Genomic DNA, 22,263 nt, shown 5'->3' with positions numbered 1-22,263 from the left:
CGGCCTTGCTCATATTAAACCAAGAAACTACAAATTCTCGACTACATCATGACTTGGTTATTCAACCAATTATTTTTGATAGTCATTACATTACTTAGACGCAGAGGCTTTCACCATACTGCAATTCAATTGAATACGTATTGGAGGTATATTCGAAACCACCAGTCTCAAAATTTTGAGTTTGCTAATGCTATTGGCAAACTAACAAAGGCCAAATTAAGTTTGTTTTATTAATTTCCAAAGAAATTTGGTTATATTAGTTCTACTACTGATTTAAATATTCTGTTGTTGATGTAATTTTGTTTAATTTATCTAGGAGAATACAAAGAATATTGAAATATTTATCATATAAACCTGTAAAAATTGATAGGCGACATTTTGGAAAGAAATGTGTTTTACCCCCTGCGTATCACATATCACATCTTGACAGTTAAATTTACCGTCCCCGGAAGTTGATCAAGGGAAATTTCTTATTTATAAGTAACTTTTTAGCCGACTCGCTTTTTCTTCATATTCACTTTGGCGACTTTTCACGTTCTGATCCCGCTATTTATACTTCTTGGTTGTGCAGCTCACTGCCCCCTCACTCTCGATTTATTTAAAAGTTTTTACATAAGACGGTGATAAATCACAATTTTTCCCTGTCTATTTTTCATCGCAAAACTCCTGAGAAAGTGGAAGCGCAATCTCGAAAGAAAATTGAATAACATGTCCGATACACAAAGTAACAATAAAACTGCTGATACATGTAAATATAATCAAATACATGTACAATAATAAATCGTAACTTTAAAAATACATCGATTATTCTAGAAATAAATTAAATTTAAGTGCCTGCATGTGAATCAATAATTCTTTTCTAAATTATGTAAGTAGTGAAAATATTGCAGTCAGGTGCCGGTGATAAGTTAATTACACGAACAGAAAAAAGCTCAACACGGTCTAAACACGAAAGTGTACATAAATTTGAATATATTAAATAAAAGGGTTATGTGTCGGCTTTATTATATAATCAATTACTTACAAATAATTATGTCAATATTTACATACTTGTTAACCTTAGTAATTAGAAATTTTATATTATAAATTTTAAGAGAAAAAAAAATAATAATAAAAATTCACTAAATCAATAAAAGTTTGTTTTTTCATGCATATTAGTATTTAAATTCAATGCTTTAATTTTCAGTGCTGAAAAACTCAAATTCCATTATTTACCTTTAAAGTAGAAATTAAATTTTGTTTAGCAACATTCAATTTAATATACATTCATTTCTATTCCGTTTATGTGTAAGAAAAATTAAAAATAAATTTTGCTTTTGAAACTACAAACTAATTAAAATTCATTTTTGTTCCGTTCATGTATGAGAAAAATTTTATGTCAAAAATAAATTCGGTTTCCTAATTAACAAAATAATTACTGAATAACTTAGACCAAAGATACTCCTACCGAGTACATTAATTCAACATCCTGTACTCTATGTTTAACAGAAAGTTAAATATATTGTACGTCATTTTTCGACTAATAAAACTAACAGAACCGAATTGCGTAATTTTTCATTCGGTGACGTTTAAAATGTTCCATTTAAATTTAATATGCGACTGCCAAAAAAGGAGCGGAAAAATGTTATGCGGAATGACTCCGACGCGTTGTAATTGCGGATCAGGTGGATATGAATTTTAGTAATTTTGAAGTTGCGAGATTCCTCGACGAGTGGGCGCCCGGGCCCTTATTCCTGCTGCCGCCTTGCGATTCCGCGATTTCTATTTGCGGGACCGCCACGCCACAATCAAGCCGCAGATGTTACGGCCAAATCACTTTAAGCAGACAATTTCCTGTTTTGTCAATAATTCATTGCATATACCGAATTTTTAAGCCATATTTATTTATTTTTTTTATTTTATTTTATTTTTTTTATGATTTGAGTATTAGGAAAATTTATGGGGGAATGTTTGTCTGTTTCCCAAAAAAATTAATGAAGTAATTGAATCATCAGCCTTACTGACTTATTTAAAGCGGGTGATCAAAATTAAGAAGCAGTTAGAACATGTTCAATAATGAAGAAAATCCAAATATATACAGCCCATCAAATTTAAATTTCAAGAATGGTTTTTTCTTTTATTTTTGTAATCTTTGATCCAATCGTATTAAAAGATTGCATATATTATCCTAAAATACATACATAAATAGGGAATTCTGGGGAATTCTTCTCTTTTTCTCGCCCTATTTTCTACGCACTTAATATTGTTTAAAACTTTTAAGCTTCTCATATAATTTACACAGTTTGGAAGGAAAAAGGTAGTCTTAAGCTGTTTTGAGATATTTCAGATTAATGATCATTTTAATTTTCTTCAAGCATTAAAACGAAAATATTTCACAAACGTTTTGATAATTAATAGTTATCAGTAGTTGTGGGGCTGTATTTTCTTTAGGAAAAACTTTAGAACAAAAAATATATTGTTTTTCATCACTATTGGTCTCAAATTTTGACCAACTATCTTAGAAACACTTTATTGATTATTTTTATTAATATATTAACATATTTAGCCCTCAGTCTAAAATTAATCTTGTTGGATATAGGCAATATTTGTTAAAAATTATTACAAAAGTTAATTAAAATAACAATTCAATTTTACTGTTATATAATAATTAATCATGATCAAGTTACATCTGTTAGAAAGCCAAATATTTTCTTCAAGAAGACGATGCTTTAAATTTGACCCTTATATCTTGTGGTGACAGATGAAATTGTTGGCTTGAAAAACAAAATCAACAATTATTGCCAAATTGCTGACTACACAGAACAAGCGCACAAATTCATATACAGTAGGAAAAACGTTTGACCCGTCTGAATTTAGAGAAAGAGAGACATCATGCATGACAGAAACAGTAGAAGTCTGTCCCATAGTGGGAGACTTACTGTCTCTATTGTCCATGATGTCTCTTTCAGGATTCAGGTGGATCTAACTCTTTTCGTACTGTATAATTTAAAAAGATAATTTATCATAAGGATTGGGCATAAAATCATACATTTAATTATTATTATTATTGATTGTATTTTTTTATTTTTCCAAAGACAGTTATTAAAATTATGTTGATTATAATTGGATATTTTATATTACATATATTTATACAAATTTATCATATTTTTAAATTAAATTTAAAATGTATAAAATGAGAATACATTTTTTATAATGTTTAAAATGTGCGAATAATTTTTGTACCGCAATAAAATTACACAAAAAAATTTAAAACCATTAATACAGTTGATGTTTATAAATACCCAAACCATGTGTAATGAAAAAAAATATATATCATACAATAAGCTGGCCAAAAGCGAAATAAATATCATAATTGAATTAAAATCTGGAGCGCCGTTACGTTCCGGTGCTCCCGCTCCTCGGCAGTCCAAACTATTATGATCGCGGATGGTAATTTACAGCCAAGGCATTGCATTGTACAGTTGGAGAGCAATGAATTTATGTTGGCCACGATCCTCGGGGGAGAACGCCACGATCGGCCCATATATTCGGCCCAACACACCTGTCTGCTACCTTCACTTCCGAACAAGGCGTTTTGACGGTGGATCCGGTGGATCCGGCGGATTCGGGCCTCGAGACGACTTGTACCCGGCCACTTGCAGTCCGCTTAATGGGAATTAATGGTCGAGTTTTGCAAAAATTATTCCGGACCATGCAGATTTCTTATTTGCGCAATGGATTTATTTGCCTCGGAGGTGATATAATTCGTTTATGGCGGAGACAAATTGAACAGGTGATAATTCGCAATGCGGTGTAAATTGTAATAATCATGAATATTGGTTTAAAGTTTAACTTTATATTCGACGAGTAATAATAAAAATAAAATAGGCAGTAAAGAAATATTTTTACCAACTAAAATTATTGTTTTACGGATACATGAACACGTTTCATCTATAAAGATTTATGAGATTATTATAAATTGTCGGCAAAATGTTTACTACCAGTAATATTCATACTTTTTATATAATATTAAACAAATTTATTCTTTTTTTTAATTTTCAGTTAGAAAATAAATATGAATTTTTTTAAAACACGTCGTTTATTTTTGTAAATAGTTGGAAAATTTAACTGAACTAAACTCCTCTTTTTCATGTCATTATTAAATTAATGAAATTTGCAAACAAAATCTAAAAAAAAAACAATTTGTATTTCATATGATATTATAATTTCTCGAAAAAAATTTTTCAAACTTACTACTAATAAAATTTTCATATATATCTGTTATAATGGCATGACTTCCTACTATTTTATTTATGCAAAATAAAAAGGAAGGAAAAGTCTAAATAAATTTCCATATTAGTCAAAAGAAAAATTACAATTAAAATTAATTTTATTTTGTAATTTTTTATTAGAAGCTAAAAATATTGAATTATTTGGTAATTTATTGTGTTACAATTAAGTATTAAATTATGAAAAATACATTCCAGTTTGATAAAAAAGTTTTTATTTATTTGTAGTATTTTTATTTCACTTAATTTTGAATTTAAATTAATTAAAAGTTTAAATAAAAATGAAGATTAGTACATATTTTAAATTAAAATATTTGTTATCAAGTTTTAAAGTAAATTAATTTTTTCTTTTCTGAATAAAAAGTGTACATAAATTTTTATTTCGGGCAATATTACTTGTCTAAAACAAGTTTAATAATCGTATTTATATTTTTTTCCAAGTAATGAAAGTTTCTGACAGATTGTAATTAAATTTATAAAATTAAATTGTGGTTAAATATGTTACGAAACAAATAATCAAATAATTACATTACATATACCTATTTTCAGACAGCAATTATGAAACCTAAACTGTGTGACTTGAAACGACATATAATAATAATAATAATAATAATAATAATAATAATAATAATAATAATAATAATAATATAATTTTATAAAAAAACAATATTTTATGTATTTAATGTACAGTCTATAAAATATTATTATCATTAATTTACTTACAAGTTAATAATGATGAAAAAATTAATTTGGCATCAGATGACGCTCAACCAAATAATATTATGTATATTATATTATTTTCTTGTTTTGTTTTTATATGTTTAGTAATTTTTATAATTCATAAAAAACGGATTTTCATACGTACATAATAAATTACTTTATTTTCAATGTATTACATAAATAAATGTTTTTCCATTTGAGTTAATACTATGTTCATTTCAAATATTAGGTAAAAACAATTTTATTATTATTTTATTTTTACTATTTGAAAAGTGCAAAATTGTATTTGTAACATTTTAGTTATTTTCATTTATGATTAGATTTCAGTGTTATAAAATGTTTTATAAGTATGATTTGAAAAATTAAATTCTTCTTTATTTTAATAAATAAAAATTGATAAACTTTCAAACAATTTCGTAAATTTTTTAATAATTTTTATGGAAAAATTAAATTATTCAAGATATTTGAATGTAGTTATATGTATTAAAATATTATACATATTCCGTTTACGTTATGTAGTACATTTTTTTTGTTTCTGCATACAAAAGACAATTAATATTCAAACATTAATTTTCAAATATTTGTATTATCCTTTAGAAAATTTCGAATATTGAAGTTGGACTTCATATGGAAACAATATTTCAATGATTTTAGTAATATTTTATTCCTATTTCTACGGTACACAACAAATTTTTATCAAAAATCTACAAAAGCAACCAGCTAAATTAACTTAAAACTCACTTTTTTCTTAACATTTTCATTGGTGTTGATGGCGGAAGCCGTCTGACACCAACTCTTTTTATCCTCCGATGGTGCGGGACTGGTTGGATAAAATATGACATGTTTCTGACCAGTTGATGGCTGTTTATAGATGCTCTTAGCCTTTCCGGCCACATTTAACATAAACTCCTCTTCGGAAGTCATGTCGATGGTAAAATGTCTTCGAACATGTGAATACGCGCGTCTCCGCGTGTGCTTTTGGCTTATATTATTCCGCTGAGCGATTCAATGGTGCTCTCGGATCGGAAGTCCGCGCCGGACTGAAAGTTTCACGTGAGCTTTCCGGATTTCAGGATGTACGGCGCGAGGATAGTTGTAACGCAGGCGTTACGGGAACCAATCGGGTTTTGGTGGGTGAGAAACTCGAATTGTTACAAAACCGGAGAGTAATCATTTAGATTTCCTTAAAATATTTGTCTACAAATTCCGAAATTTTGTTGAAAATTATGAACAGCAATCATAATTTTTAAAAATTAAATTGTTAAATTGTTAAATTGTTAAATTGTTAAATTGTTAAATTGTTAAATTGTTAAATTGTTAAATTGTTAAATTGTTAAATTGTTAAATTGTTAAATTGTTAAATTGTTAAATTGTTAAATTGTTAAATTGTTAAATTGTTAAATTGTTAAATTGTTAAATTGTTAAATTGTTAAATTGTTAAATTGTTAAATTGTTAAATTGTTAAATTGTTAAATTGTTAAATTGTTAAATTGTTAAATTGTTAAATTGTTAAATTGTTAAATTGTTAAATTGTTAAATTGTTAAATTGTTAAATTGTTAAATTGTTAAATTGTTAAATTGTTAAATTGTTAAATTGTTAAATTGTTAAATTGTTAAATTGTTAAATTGTTAAATTGTTAAATTGTTAAATTGTTAAATTGTTAAATTGTTAAATTGTTAAATTGTTAAATTGTTAAATTGTTAAATTGTTAAATTGTTAAATTGTTAAATTGTTAAATTGTTAAATTGTTAAATTGTTAAATTGTTAAATTGTTAAATTGTTAAATTGTTAAATTGTTAAATTGTTAAATTGTTAAATTGTTAAATTGTTAAATTGTTAAATTGTTAAATTGTTAAATTGTTAAATTGTTAAATTGTTAAATTGTTAAATTGTTAAATTGTTAAATTGTTAAATTGTTAAATTGTTAAATTGTTAAATTGTTAAATTGTTAAATTGTTAAATTGTTAAATTGTTAAATTGTTAAATTGTTAAATTGTTAAATTGTTAAATTGTTAAATTGTTAAATTGTTAAATTGTTAAATTGTTAAATTGTTAAATTGTTAAATTATGACAACTAATTAGTAATTATTAATAATTAATTAAAATTATTAATCACTAATGATTATCATGTAATGTTTTATTTATTATTTAAGTATAATTTTCTGAAATTTATTTTTTGTTATAATTACTAACAAATAATTGTAGATACGATATAAATCTTTATGCTAAAATTGACTCCATTAAATAACGATGGCATAAATGGTTAAAAAATCGTGAACTTAATTGAAATGCATTTATTCCGCAATATCGAATGACGGCCGGGCCGTCATTAATCCGCGGAATATGGCCGTTCATCAGCCGTGTGTATCACTCGAATGTCGGATCCTGAATATTTCAGCGCGTCGGAGATTTTTGTCCGTGATAATACATATTTTATGAGTGTGTGCATCTTTACACCCCTTGGCGCGCCACCGAATTACTGGGCTCCATGACACCATAAGGGTTTACCGTTTAGTGTTGCCCTCGTTTCGACCTCCAAGAACTCCCGGATGTTTTTCAATCTACTTACATCAAATGGTTTATCGTCGCTGCTGAATATTTTAATTTCGAACTCGGAGTTTATTTGAGTTGACCCCGGAACGGCGTATTAATCCTATCAAAAGGCAGTGCTTTCGATTTATGAGAACCTCGCAGATTTTATGACGGTTATGGTTTAAGCTGAATTCATTACAGTTGGTCAAATTGTTCAGGAGCATGTACATGCACGATTAAAAATATTTCATCTTATTATAATTGTAATATTTAATTAAATTATATTTTTAAAAGATCATATTTAGGACATTATTGGACGTAATTTATTAATAATTAACTACAGTTATATAATTGCATGGCGTACACACCATTGGGGATTGACAGGCTAAGTATTCGATAATGAAAGTCGGTCATAAAGTATCAGCAATTGCAATCGGGACTTTTCGGTACCGCACTATACAAAATGACAATTTGCGTCAGACACAGACGCTTCTGCCTTTTGTAATCCTCTAATGAAAACACCAGACAAATCAAAACACACTTTCTTATTACTAGATTGGAGGTTGCTGCTATGACGTTTTTAAATTAATGTTTCTTTAGAAAGATTGACACAAAAATACAGAAAGTATAAAATAAATAAACACAGTATTCTTAGACCTATTTTTAAAATGTTGAAAAATTTATGGGCTTGTGAAATGTCGACATAAAAGTTTTGAGAAATATAAAATATTTTTTCTAATGTCTAGAATTGATATATGTAAATTAAATCTAAACTAGAAACAAATTGATTTATTTTCCTCATTTCTACATCAAACATTCCCCCAGAAAATAACTATGTTAAGTGAATATCTTTGGTTTCGAATAATCGTTACACATATACTTTATAAACAATGTTAATCCTAACCTAACAAAAAAATCCTTATTAAAGGTAGCAATGAATGAAATGTAATATGTTACGTTAATGAAATGCAGTTATAATTTGTAACATGAAAATGAGCTTTGAAGCTGAGTGCCCTCAATATAAACAGATTCATTGTAATTTAGAGCCAACCTGGGATATGCCATTAATATTTATGGAGAAATTCGCGTTGAAAATGCAATCCCCTAATACTCCGGTTCTGTTTGTAATCTGTACGTGCGCGACATTACACAGTATTGTTGTTGGCATTGTTGCTCTTCGTATTTATGATTACGTGCAACCGGACACGTTATTAAACCAGATACGGATCTTTTACATGTTACCGCTCTCTACCTATTAATCTTTCGGCGAACTTTAGGCTTAATCAAAAAAAGGCGTGCTGAGATCATTGTCATGTTGAAATTAGAAAAATTGGAACGTTTGTAACCCCTTAGGGATAGTCACTTATTTTACATTTTGAACGAATATATTAAGATGGTTTGATTTTCACAAAATTTAAGAATAACTCAAATGGTAATATTTTCTAAAAAAAAACTAAAATAAACTTAAATTTGTTATAATATGTGCATATTAATAGCAAATATAAGGTTGTAAGAACAAATTGGACTAAACTAAATCATTGTTTTGAACTGATTCTAAAAAGAAGATTCTGTGACACTATAAAAAGATTTCCATTTCATATAAATTTAGAGAAAACAATATTTAATTAAACTCATTATCCTATTCCTTGTTTAACTGAACCATAAATCATTTCTAGATAATATAAATAAATAAAATGATAAAATTTACCTTTCTATCTTCTTCCTACCATTAATCCTTCAAGTAGTGAATTGCCAAATAGCATAAACCTGCATACCACAAACTTTTCGGCATCACGATCCTTTATACTTCTTACAATTTTCATTTAAGGAATGCGAGCTTTCATGGGCACGGTAGCCCATCAGCAAAAGGACGTGTGTGTGCGAGAGATATATCCCGCAGCCGATAACAAAAGACCGATAATAAGAGAGCAGTGTGGAAAAGTCGAGCAAGCAGTCGTAGACGCAAAATTGCTCCACCAGTGGATCCGAGGTAAAGCGGTTGGTAAAATGACAGGCTTATGTCCGATAGTAAAATAAGACTCGCCGACTCAATGGCGCTGGAATATCGTTGTTAAATTGGCGGAAGTGGTAGTGGAATGTGAGGCCGACCTTTTCAATTTTCATAATTTTCCGCCCAGTGAACTGTACGTAGGAAGGGGGGAAACAATTTTTCGTATTTTTTTTTTCTGAATAGAACATAAGTGACGGCATCGTTAGACGCACGTCTGTCGCCTTTGATCGCACGCGGTTATTTAAACTTTATATCGGGAATCAGATTTGGTTTTTATCGGGCGCGATCTTTAATCTGCGTTAGAATCCCCGGCTCATCACATCATTGGCACTTTTCTGCGTCGCTTTTTTTTCTAGGCATCGCGATCTGACGCAGATTGCGGTGAGCTGCCTTCCCGAAGCCTCGAGTCTAAACGGTCCCTCTTCATTTACTCAATCAACTTACACCATAAAACTGATATTACATAGAATATTAGCTACACCATATGGCGATAACATCAAGCAGCTTCGATAATCTCATATATTTATAACGATAGCTAGGGAAATATATTCGTTGAGATAAAGTTTTAAGTACACCAATATTACACCTATGCTGTATCATTCAAATCAATCAATATTTTTAATAATTATATTAAATTAATCTAATACCTATATTCTACTGTTATAATTTCATTATACATTAAATACATTCATTTTTAATATAAGTTTAGTCATTTTAAACCATAATTATTAATAAGATCTACTAAAAATTTTGAACAAATTATTTCTTATTTTAATGTCAAATATAGAATCTTGCTGCTTACTATCTAATCGGGATACCAATTTCAAAAATAACACATGTTAATTGTGTGTGTGAGTGTAGTCTTTGATATTGGGAATTGCAAAATTTTCTCCAAGGTTTCAATATATTTATTTATTTAAATTTAAATGGGAATCCCTATATGCGAATATAACAAATTAATCCGCTTATTGCTTTTATAATGATTCTACATTTGCTGGGCTTAAATTTGATCCTTTACCATATATATGTATATATGGATGAAAATAACACTGGTATAATTATTAGTATGTGTTGTAGTGGGCTAACTAATTTAAAAAAGGAAACTACCTTAATTAATTCGATTAATTTGTTGTTAGTGATTCAGGTCTTTCACCATCGAGTCAGAGGAACATATTAAGACTGATGGAATGAACACTTAACAACAATAGAGTCGGAGATATAATAATACCTCATACCTTATCTTACTCCATGTTAAACCTAGTGGACATGGTAAGATAATATGGGTAATATTTATTAAGTTTTGAATGTAATTGTTAGTCAATGTTTTTAAAAAAATGGTTACTAATTTCGTATACCAAAATAATCAAAATAATTTTTGAGAAATCCCGTAAACACCGCATTTTCCCACATTCCTTTCTTAAGCCTCGTATAGAAAATTTTTAAATGCTTTCCTCAATTTTAAATGAAAAATAACATATTTAGTTCATATATATTTAATGTATAATGTGATCATTTTACATAACTGAAGGGGCAAAAATGGGAATTGAATAAAATATTAAGGCATTTTCTGGAAATCTATTCTGTAGAAGATAATGTTCATTATTTTTATAAATATTGTAATTTAGCACTTTATTAACATCTTAGGACAGAAAGAGAAGTTGTTGAAAATCATAATTTCTTCTAGAGATTCTTTCAGTAAGAGCAGGAGCATTTGAAAAATCCTTGTCCACTTCCAAGAAAAGTTGCAACATTCCTCACAGCTATTGTTCTATCCATGGGAATTTTATTTTCTTGGATAATCTTCGTGAGATCTTTACTGAATTGAGATATTGCAAAATATAATATAATATATATTATCATTGAATTCTTAACAATTCAATATTGGGAGCAGTGAGAGAGATGAGAGAAAGAGTAAGATTTTTTATTTTAGCCTGGAAAACATACCTTGAGAAATGCTGCTTCAGAATTCCATTTCTTGTTCGAGTTATATAAAACCTATCATTGACAACCTTCAGCACAACATTAAGAACAGATCGAATATCCTCTCTTCTTCACCATCTGGGACAAAAATTCGAATTTATGTTCCTTTTTCACACGTCTAGCTTGCTCTTCCAGATATTGGAAAGGTTCATGTCTTTGCTTCTTGATGGCCTCAATAGACTTGTTCAGGTCAGTGAGGAAATAATCACCATGCTCTACAATCCTATCTTCAGCACTTGATAAATGTTTCATTCATGTGATGCTTTTGTTTTTGCTCTCAAGAGTAACATTTCAAATCTTACTAAACCACAACAGGCATAGTTAATTCTTCCTAGGGAAAGTTGATCTGTTTAATTTCATTATTTAATAATACTTTTAGTAAGAGTTTACTCTTTCTAGGTAGAGTCAACTCTTCCTTACAATCCACTTTTCCTGTAACATATATAATATAAATAAGAAAATAAACCTGTAATCAGTTTGCTTTAAAGTATAATTCTTAAGATATAATTTGTGTTTAAATTGAGTTGTTCCATTAATTTTGCTATGTAGTATAATAGATTGATAAATAAATATATATTATTTCGACATTACAAGTCCCCAAGTAGACGGATAGAGTCTAGCGTCGCGATGCATCCCCACAAGGTACCCATAAATAATAGGCTTGTAACTAGCGACCGGCTGCGTTATTTCATGGGTCCATGTCATTGCCGGAACAAAGTAACTAATTGTGTGCCCCATCCATATTACACAAGGACTATCTATTATGCATTTCTTAATCAACACTCCAGGATCCTTTACGGAATTAAAATCTAATTACGGCAACAACGAACTATTCAACAATTAATCTTAATATTTATTGTTTTGAAATACACTTTTTATTTTTTAATCGACATACATAGTGAGAGACTAATAATGATTGATATTAAATTAAAGAACCAATTTAGATAGAATCATTTTACGTCGTCAGTGTTTCTCACATATGCTGTTAAAGTTTTGAATAGAACAAAAAACATGGGAAAACGGTTCATACGTCAAAATGTGACCTCATGAGTAACACTTCAGTATTCTGTCCGAACTAGGTTCGTCGATGTAAATTTCAAAAAGTATTCTTTTTTTTTTTGTTTTAAATGAAATTGTAGTTGCATTCAGGATGATACCTTTGGCTTACAAATTAATTATCACAAAACATTTCTGCCTCTGTAACTCATAAACTCTGTGACGAGTCCTCCAAAACAATGAATCGGGACGCGCTTTTATTTTTAACTTTTCTAATCTATCCGCTAGTGACAAAACCAACGTCGGATAATGAACAATTCGTCATTTAATATTTAATTTCTCTATTGAAAGTAGAGGGCGTGTTGTATGCTTATTGTTGTCGAGTTCTGATTAATATTCCCCTGTTGTGTGCTTCTCTGGATCAAAGACGTTTGTGCTAAAGGGCGGCGGATACTTATTTGCGATATCGAACTCCCTTCAATAAAGGAAATACGCCTTTTTCAATAATGATGCTGATTATTTCTAATAGTATAGTTAGAGAAGTCGGCAGACATTAATAATGTAAAATCAAATATTGGATTTAATATTCATAATCCACCAGGTTATACAATAAAAGCTCTTTATTCGCGGGATATATTTTTCGTAAATATGCCGCGAATACAGAAACCGTGAATATGGAATAGTAATGTATATGGGATTATAGGGAATACGTTAGGTGACAAAATAAAGAACAAATATAATCAATTTAATTGAGGTTTTTAACCATATTGATTAATTATTATCTTCAGGCTTAGGCAATGGCTTAAAGAATTTTGTAATTTTTTCTTGTTTGGCAGTTTTTAGAAGCTCTTTCAATTCAGACTGGCATTCAGCAAAAGCATTAGCAATTTGCCCCTTAAAAATAAAACTTTGTTCCATACACGGATCCATTTTCATTTCGATCCATAATAATAACGCCATTTTTTCTATTGCTGGATTACGAACAATTTTAGCTGAGTCTGTATTGGACTGGTAGCGCAGATATTTGAAAATATAAAATGAATTGCCTTTTGGATGTAGTTGTAATTATACAATTAGTTTGTGCATTCACGATATTTAAACATATATTAAACATCAAAATCATGTTTTTATAGTATTTTAAAGGTTAATTTACTGATTAATTAAAAAAATTTAAATAGTACCTGTTAAAAATGGATCTAACAGCGGATAAAATAAATTACTTTAAATATAATCAACATATTCTTAGAATTTGTTTAATAGTAACTAATTATTGGATTTGTAGCGCTTTCGCCATTTTTAACAACAGTTGTAAAAATGGTGAATGCGCGATAAAAAACTTAATTAAAATATTCAAATGAATTAGGATAAGATATTTGAAAACATAAAATTAATTGCCTTTTGGATGTAGTTGTAATTATACAATTTGTAATTACACAATTTTCATTCACTATATTTAAACATTTATTAAAGATCAAAATCATATTTTTTATAGTATTTCAAAGGTTAATTTACTGATTAATTAAAAAAAAAAATGTTGAAAATTATTCTAACAGTGGATAAAATAAATTACTTTTAATATTTTACTTTTTTATTAGTCAATTTGACGGTGTGTTTACAAAGGATATTGTACCGATGTTCAGATTTAGATCCGCGAATAATGAAATCTTTATACTTAGGTAATAATTCATTTAATTTACTTTACTACTTTAATATTCTTTGGGGCTATGTAGAAAGCTCAAATTCATCGCACATCTACAACTTCGTTTACTATAATGATATATTGGGTGGCAACGAGGTTACAAGAAAATTTTCTTCATAATTTATGGTATGATCAGCTGAATTTAGTTGTCTGAACATGCGCTAGCTAATGATCATAGTAGAATTGTTTTGAATAGTTTTTTCATAAATTAGTATATTATCAGAAAATTTGGATATATGAAAGCTTAATTTGCTCACAAATGAACCAAGATACCGTACTGAAGATGATAAAGCCTTAAATTTATTTAATTTTTGAAACAACTGCCTGTTATTGAAGGAAGCAACAGCCGGTATTACAGCACCATAATTCCCCGTAATTAATCCACCATTCTTTAATATGTAAAATTCCTCGCCGTGAAAAGAAAGTTATATGAAAAGTTTCTTTGATGTGCACGACTTTGGGTCGATGCTTTTCGTTAGTGGCTTCGGCCTAGCCCCCCTTTGTCGGGAGGATGACTGCTTGCACTTTGCTTCACAATACTTCACGTGCCCTGCAATCACAATCGTGTTTTGTTTGTTGCTCGCTGCTCGCTTGTTTTCTCTCGCCTGCCTTTGATTTTCATCTATCCTAGGCCCTGCAAGAAACCGTCACACACCTGTGTGTTCTGTTCCGTTCGCTGCTCAAAGACCTTTATAATTTCGTGCTCCTATGATCCATACCACAGAAAAAAAAAATAGAATGAGATGGAGGCACACTTTTTTATAGGTATGTTTAATGGGAATCAGATAACAGTGATTTAACAATTATTTCTTAATACGTACTAATCTTCTAGGCTTAAATTTTATTGAAATTATAAAAGAAAACTTAGTTAAACGAGTATTATTAATTGGAACAATACATCCTACTTTAACTTATAATTTATTTAAACTTTCAATGTATAAATAAGTAGTCGAATGACCCCAGATCCCCATTAAATAAGATGTAAAGAACATGCGAAATGTTCTTCGACTGTGTCGTAAAGCTCGATTTATGCATGAGGGATAATAACGTCACGTACTGGGAAGATTTAAATCAATCTCCATGCAGATGCCATGAATTGTAGCAAATTCTCTGTGCAAATGTTTCATTATCCGGGGTAATGTTTAAATCAAATATATCAGACATTCGTAATAACTTGGCTGCGTTCAGGAGTACAGGAATGGGCAAAAATGTCGGAGTTCTGGATATACAAATTTAAATACCGATATCCATTATAAAAAATGTGAATAATAAATAAATGAATATTTAAATCTGCAATGAAACTAAAATGGATATTTTTCTGCCAGTAGTGTAGGTAGATGTTTTCGTACATCTCGGTGAACTAAATAGCAGGCTACACACGCTATTACAGTGTCTAAATTATTCATAAAGTGGTTTCAAAACATTGCTTTCAAGGAACATTAATTAAGGATGTGAATTTAAGGGCAAATAACATGAGCGTGACGGTATCTATCAATGAAAAATGTTTACAATAAAAGCCATTTTAACTTTGGCATCCCCATACAAAGAAATATACGAAACAATTGTCTGTGTTATAAAGTTCAAATTGAGTTTTTTCTATTTTCCACGAGTCATTTGACAAATATGACTATCGTTGGAAGTTCTTTAACACACTCAGTGCAATTAGGCAAATTGGTTAAACTCTAACTCCCGACGAGTGCCTCTTGCTAAGTGAATGCGTAGAAGCTGCTAAAACATTAATGCAACATTAGAAACTACTCATTGGAACCGCATCCAATATTCATTTATTAAACGACATCATATTAATTAAGTGTAATGAGATCTTAAGTTCTTATCGCCGCGAATCTCCGGGGTTGTTGTAGGGAATCCCCGCCCTTATTCCAAAATTGTTCTAATAATTTCTCTCTGAGATAATAATTAAGCCAGTTTTATTCGGTGATTGTGGCGGAAACTTCGGCATAATTCAATAAAATGACAGATCATTTTAATTGTTTCTCGTCAGATAAAGCGTTATTTTTATTAGCTTAATAAAATTTATGGTCATTATTTAGTTAAAATTTTAACTTTTTAACTGCATTGTTTCCAATTTTAAGTGAGTGAGTAGTTAATGTTAAAGAAACATTCTTTATACCGATCTATAATACAACTATGAATGAATGGTGACTTAGTTTTTTATTAAAAAATATATATTTCGATACCAGCTCAAATCAAATTTATGGAATTATTAACACATATGTAAATCACAAATTCGCACACATGTGCAATGTTTTGATTTTAATAGTATTTAACATTAAAATTTAAGCAGCAAACCTACTTGAAATCGGATTGTTGTTTCCAAACCGCAGGTATTCAGAGTATATGGTGCAGAGTGGAATTGTTGGTCTCATGATTATGTATTGGATAAAGACAGGACGAAGCGGGGGCGAACTATTAAACGGTTGTATAACAACCAGTCGACGAAACTCCCGAGGAGATTACCTTATGTAGAATTGCGGCTGGAAGAGGGAAGCTCCGTTTAAAGGAACCATACAGCGTGATATCATATGTTTGTAGTGTTGGGACGACATTATGATGCTTGTTGATGAAATTACGTATAATTGGTCTATATAAGTGTTGCCGCAATTCGTATTGTATTAAAAGTTTGTGGTTTCAATGCTTTAGTAGTATATTATCCTGAGTTTTTTTTTAATTATATGTTTCCAAATGATTGGATAATTTATATATTGTGGGGTAATTTTATATATACTAAAGTAAATAAAGATGTAAAAATAAACGAGACTAAGATAATATCGATAATTGTCGATTTTTACGTTTAATTCATATTATGTTATTATGGGAATGAATTAAAAATTGAATTTTGAGTGGTCCCCATTTATATTTTTTAATTTCTTATATAAATTATTAAGTATATTTATAAAAATATTCCAAATAGACATGCAGATAATTTGTTTTCATAAAAATTGTACATGATTTTACATATTTTAGTTGTTTATTAATTTTCTAGGCATATCAATAAATTAAAATATATTTCCAACAGTTTAGGCAATAAAAATGCGATCTGTTTTGATGAGTCGTAGGGTGTATGTAAAGCTTTAGTTCAGTGAATGCGGCTGGCACTCCGGTCCTGAATAACAATGCCACTCCTTGGCAGTAAATAAGAAGTCTCGAAAGGTGTCAAGGCAGGCAACAGTGGTCTTAATTCCCCATTCAAATGCCGCCACTTCGAAATCTGAATCGCAGATTGGCCGAGGCTTCCAACGATCCCCGAGCATGTCGACACGCGAAACCAAACGTCGCACCCGTTCCGTACCCCCTTTGATGTTTTTTGATTAAGTTCGCCAAGCCGTTTTGTAATTGAAACCGAAACCGTGGCGCCCCGACTTGGAAATGCGTAATCTGTATGCAAGACGGGCCTGCTTCTGCCCGCTATCTCCGCAATGTACGCTTTTTAGTAGCAATGAATGCACAAATCCGACAGATGCTCGTTGGGACAAAAACTCAATTTAACTTGCTCCCAATTAGGCGGGCCCGCTCATTAATAATTATTTTGGTGCCGATCGCTCTTTATCAATTTAATTAATCCGATCAAAAGTATTTTTTAAATAAAAAGTGATTATTTTCTCTTCTACATTTCAAATGGTTCATGAATATTTTGTTCTAATTTATACGATCAATTATAAAATTAATAGATTTTCTTATGAAAAATTGTAAAATCGACGAAAATTTTAAGTTTGAAGAGAATATTTGAAGTGAAGAGTAAATTATTTCAAAGACTATCAAAGTTGTTACACACAGATGAGGTCATTACTTAAACAAAAATGACACAACTACCTTCAATGATTTTAGTCAAACCATCAACCTAAAATTGGTAACAGAGAGATTCTCTAGTAACTTTTGGGGATCAAGCCTGGGTGATAATTCTTTTATAAAAATCAACTAATCATTATCAAATGTACTGTAAAGTAATATTGGCATTTTAATAAACAAAATTGAAATATTAAACAATGATGAATTGAATTGCTTCAAAGTTTCATGAATCATTTAACGTAGATATTTTTTACATTAAAATACTTAAGTACCTTATAATAGGGCAGTATAATATTAATAATAAAATATGATGGCATATTGCTCATTTGACTCTATGTTATTATTAAATGATCATTTGGTTTATAGATTATGTGCTCTAGTCGAGATAGAGCACTACATGTTAAGAAAGGGAAGGAAAGGAAAACTTTTTCACAATCTATTTTTGGTTAACACGTTACATAGTCACTATCAAAAAAGTAGCATAATATTATTTTTTCCATAGTAGGTAAAACAATTTTAAAAGACCATTAAGTCACGTAAAAAATTTCTAACACAACATTTATCCAACAACAAATATTATAGAAAACTAGTCCGACCCTGACACATGATGAAAAATTATCACCAACCATGTTTATAATGGTCGACATAATTGCAGTCAATCACCACATTTAAATGAGTTTTTGTATATTCGGGGTAAAGTGGAGAGGGCGGTAGAGGAAAGAGAGTAGGAAGCGCAGCGGGGTTCAAAATGAATGTACATGTCACGCGTGTAGATGAGGAAATCGCTTTTGCCGTTCCTGAATTCAGATTTCGCAATTTCCGATTCGAATCGTGCTTGTAATTTTACCCAACAATTTTCCTAATGTATTTATACTTCAATTTGGCCTGTAAATATGTTTAAATTAGCACTCGAATTATGAGCCGGCAACACTTTTATTTTCCACTAGTCATTTCCGTAAGACTCTATGGAAATGTTAGTTCGCTGACATCATGTCAATTTTGATTGCGTGATTCCCTACTTTTTATATATTAATAGTAACATTTTCGTACTTTTATATTAACATTTCTCACTGTTAATGTTTACATATAAAATATGTTTATTTATAGTACATATAAAGCAAGTTAATTCCAAAATGTAAATAAACCGTACCTAAATCTTTAGCTAGTAATGCCATTTTTAGAACTTTTAATAAAATATCAACCGGCTCATTACCGTTTCTAAATTATTTCTCATGATTTTTATATATTTTCCTTATGATGCTATAAAAACACGTTTAAGCGTAATCATTTTCTAAGAGCTGAGTTTAGTGGGAAGAATATTGTTAATAAAATTTATGGTTTGCCTATAAATCGATTTATTCTCTAGTAATAGTTATGAATTATTTAAACAGTTTTCTTTTCCTACATTTTCCTTCTGAAAGATAATTATAAAATTTTACGACAAATTTACGTTTGCTACTGGATTTATACACCTCAATATATTTACACATTCTCCTCTTACATCTGTAAATTAAATATACTACTCAATTGTAACTTGAAACTTGGTTTACCTTAGAACCTTAAATGTTTTGTGATTTGGCTTAGGCATTGTTGTGGAATATCAGAAGGAAAATGATAAACTAATATTATTCTACAGGATGCCAGTGGCGTTTCAGCTTACTTCTTTGAGGAAAATTAACATCATATTATTTATATTATTTTACCATGTTATATATAGCATTTCAAATTAATGGTCATTACATCTGCTATTTGTATTAAATTTTCTCATCATTAGTATTCTAATTACTTTTAAAACGACCAAGTTAGTGCTGTTATTATTTAAAAAATACAAAAGTATCAAATGTAGTACGTAAATTTTAGGTACTTTAGAACATAAGTAGAATATAAATGTAGATACTAATAATCTCTATGTCCAATGTATCTTTATTTGACAACCCACAGGCGACAATATCTGCTAATAACTGAACAGTCCAGCTTGTACAAAAAAAATAATAATGAAAAAACAAAAATCACAATCAGAAATAGCGAAAAAATGGTACAGATATGATGTCCTGTTGCGTTCCGTTATGGATATTGTGGAATTATAATCGATCGATTTCAGCTTGCAGGACCATAAAGCAGGTATGTGAACGGCAAATACACCTCAGGGCACACTTTAGGTATTTTAATATGATTTCTCCCGACTGCTGCACATTATTGGGAATCTGCACAGATGCTACAGAGTCATTCCTGATGTATATCCCTTTCGCTCCGATATGGCGGTCGCTATCGCACTCCGGAGCTCTCCCTGTTTGCCGCTACACGGAGCGGCACATGGTCGGAACACGGATTAATACCGCCGCTAATAAAGGGTTTTATTAAAAACCGACTATCAATATCTTTTCGGGTTTAACAACCGCTCAATACTAAATATGTCACATTGTAAGAATTTGATTGGTATAATGTGTAGTTTGAAATATTTACACAGTTTATGCAAAATATTAATATTTACTATAAATTAGCCAAAAATTTATATGCTGTTCTATTTACATAATATAATGATTAATCATTATTATATTACATTAAATTACAGTAATTCACATAAAATTTCAGTAAAAATAATAATAATAATAAAAAAATGTAACATGACCGACGGAATACTATATGCTATTTTGTGTTATACATGAATGTGTTTCTGCCGAAGTAAAGCGAATCTTAGATATGTCCTTTTATGCAGAGTCATTGACGTCGTACATCATACGCGGATGAGTCATATTCCTCGAGATGCCTGGCTTTCTTTTACTGGATTGCCAATTTTACTCTGGAGTTATGTAGGATTTTAAAATTACATATCCTGATAGGATTTTCCTGTATACGAGCTGCCGGAGTGGTGGGACAACTTTTCTACGACTTTCATAATCGTACGAAATTTTTCTTTGCACTACATGAAAGTAAGTTTTTCTTAATACCAAATATAAACCCATTAATTTTATTACTATTTTATCAAAAGCCATGTCTTGTTATTGCATACACAAATATGTAATAAGTGAGGAATCTAGTGTCGGTGCCATATGAGTGTTAGATATTCGAAACATAAAACGAATTGCTTCCAATAAATACATAAAATTTTAAAATAAAAGTCACCCTATGGTCTTCGGTGTAATCAGACAGTGCCGCATAAACTAGCTGACGTTTAGAAAGAAATGTTCATGGGTACATACATGATGGGGTTAGATGCTTGATATCCGAGTTTGGAAACAAGTATATGCATCCCTGAAACGTCTCGCTTAGGAAACCCCGGTCGCCGAGCGACCGGAGTTATGTAAAAGGCTCCGTTATTAGTCAACGACCTACCGGAAATTAGACTATGAGATATGTGAGAGGAGTTGGCGCTCCATGTTTTAGGCGTTCCGCAAGATAGACGACTTTGATAATATTGCAGCACAGTTTTAGGGACCGGGACCAATATTATCGGTCTGCCGGCGCCTCAACACAAGCGACTACGACGTCGTCTTGTATAAATTATAAGATATCACCGCTAATAGAAATTAAGCCATAAATAATCGGGAGCAAGAACCTTAGAGAGCACTATGTCCACCGTCGAAATGAACGTGTTTGAATATTTGCCATGTTCCAAAGCTGCGATTAAATTGATTATCGTTTATTTTCTACAAACAATTGAGGAGAAAAAGGTACATGTGGACAATATGTCTGAAGTTTTGTAGACATCAGTGTAGCCCATGTATAAAGGGTGACACATTTAAACATCCTGAGTGGCTTCTTACAACCCTGATTTGATTTGATCTTTACCCATCGTATGCCATAGACCCACGCTGATCTTTTCCTTTCTATTGAATGTTCCCGTTTTATGCTCCCGGCCCGAACAGTGCCAACTAATAACAAAAACTTTCCTTTCAGGATCCCACATAAAACACCGGTTTTTATGGAAAATTATGGCAAGCAAGATTAAATACACAAAACATACTTTTGCATACATCCCACTTCGTGTCGATTTATAGTAATCTGAAGCTATAATGCCCTGTCTAAAAAACCGATTACCAAGGGCATAAATCTATAAAACACTATATTTACGTAAATTCTGATGCTTGCACAAAACCTGTCGTTTACATAAATTTTAGATTACAAGTAAAATAGAAAACAGTCACATATGTGTAGTTCTGATATCCATTGTATCCCACGTACTGTATAGATTTCGTTTCCCGTAAATCACAGACTTAAAATGAGAATAATTGAATTGAACGATTGAAAC

The sequence above is a fragment of the Aethina tumida genome, chromosome 7, assembly GCF_024364675.1.
Source record: "Aethina tumida isolate Nest 87 chromosome 7, icAetTumi1.1, whole genome shotgun sequence".
Taxonomy (NCBI): domain Eukaryota; kingdom Metazoa; phylum Arthropoda; class Insecta; order Coleoptera; family Nitidulidae; genus Aethina; species Aethina tumida.
This window is presented reverse-complemented; position numbering follows the sequence as displayed.